The sequence below is a fragment of the Bidens hawaiensis genome, unplaced genomic scaffold, assembly GCF_021521415.1.
Source record: "Bidens hawaiensis isolate Kalapana, Puna unplaced genomic scaffold, B.hawaiensis_p1.1 tig00019925_1, whole genome shotgun sequence".
NCBI lineage: Eukaryota > Viridiplantae > Streptophyta > Magnoliopsida > Asterales > Asteraceae > Bidens > Bidens hawaiensis.
In genome coordinates, this window is record NW_027493026.1 from 288,452 (window position 1) to 290,316 (window position 1,865).

At 34.2% G+C, this 1,865-nt stretch overlaps 1 pseudogene; it reads left to right on the forward strand.

The window, feature by feature from the left end:
• The first annotated feature begins 794 nt into the window (after positions 1–794).
• On the forward strand, positions 795–1,296 carry LOC143559517 (plastocyanin pseudogene; annotated as a pseudogene).
• The last annotated feature ends 569 nt before the right edge of the window (positions 1,297–1,865 follow it).

Consider the following 1,865-nt stretch of genomic DNA (forward strand, 5'->3'; position numbering starts at 1 on the left):
CTGTTTTGCAGGTTGAAAAGAATAACCATCTTTGCCGGACCTAACCCTCGTGGGAAACATCTACTTAACCCTAAGATTATCCTTAATCTGCCGGGGTCACTTAGTGTTTCTTTAGTTAGGCAACCACTTTTTATATATATATATATATATACGTGTGTGTGTGTGTGTATATAACCATTGGTTATGGTGTCATAGTGTCATAAATCTCATTCACCGGTTTTTGTTTCGTTCGGTTCGGTGACCAGATTGTAAAATAAGAAACCTGGCGTTTATATTTTGGATACCCGGTAAAGTGTAAATAATTATGGAATGACTAGTCATATAATATCTTTGTTTTCTTTTCTTTTTGTTTTGAGTTATTGAATTTGGGTTCAATGAGTTCTGGTTCGTTTTGTTTCTATTTTGGTCAATCCTATAGACATACGGTTCTCTTCGACCAACATTTCACTCGGTATCTAACGGTAATTTTATTTTATAAAAAAAAATTAGCCCCATATTTTAAGTTGTTACATACACAAATGTTTGATCATGTTATATATTGGATATCAATAATTTGCCACCTCTAGTTTAACATAGTAAGATTTTCCTTACATTTTAATCCAATCAAACACCTCCATTAGATAAGTTGATAAGATATCATTGTCTACATGGACTAAAATTAATCATCCACATCTCAATCATAACTCCCACATATTGCATGATCCAAACCACTAGACAAAGTTCACACAAGTTCAACCACATAATCACTTTATAGCTTATAATCACACACCCAAGAATCTCAAACTTCAATTCTAATGGCAAGTGTAATATCATCCACTAGTTCCATCCCATCATTCACAGGACTGAAGGCCACCCCTGTAAAGTGCGTCCCGGTTGCTATAATCAAAGTAGCAACCAAGAACCCCAACCTTTCAGTGAATGCTTTACTGAAAGATGCAGCGGTGGCAGCAGTTGTTGTTTCAGCCAGCGCGTTGCTTGCTAGCAACGCGCTGGCTATTGAAATCCGGGCTAGGCGACATTGATGGTGGTCTGGCATTTGAGCCATCCACCTTCACTGTCGCCGCAGGTGAAAAGATTGTGTTCAAGAACAACCGTGGGTTCCCACACAACGTTGTTTTCGATGAAGACGAGGTTCCGGCTGGTGTGGATGCTGCAAAGATTTCAATGGGTGAAGATGATTATTTGAATTCAGAGGGAGAGACATACATAGTGACATTAACTGAAAAGGGGACTTATAGTTTCTATTGTGCACCACACCAAGGTGCTGGTATGGTTGGCAAAGTGACTATTACATAAGTTAATAATATTATCATTCGTTTAATTTATATTTTTTAAAATAAAGTTTAAAGAAATGGTTTTGTAAAGAGTCTAATAGTCAAGATTTAATTGATCTATATTATATCAATTGTTTTGTATTTGGTGCAAGTTTATATGCAAATCACTATAACATTACAAGCATGCATAATATTTGTAGAATTGGCAATTTGATAATATTTTTTATATTTATGATTTTGCCCTATTTATTTTGTTATTTGATACACGAGTAAAGATAGAGATTATTACGCTATAGGTATGAATTTATTGTAAAAACTTCGAATAATAATCGTGTTGGTTTGAGATAAACAGTCATTTAAAGTGGCTTTTCACTTCCGAATTTACATAAAAACGATCTCATAGATTTGATTTGATGAGGTTTTAGTTTATTACTGTCCAAACATGAGCGTTAAGAGTATTTCTAAAAGAGACATTGACATGTTTTCACAAGATAATTGTATGTTCATATTAAGACGGATTTGAATCGGGGACCTTACTCTTTAATAAAGCTATTATTAATATTTACATGTGATTAAATTTTATTTAAGCTA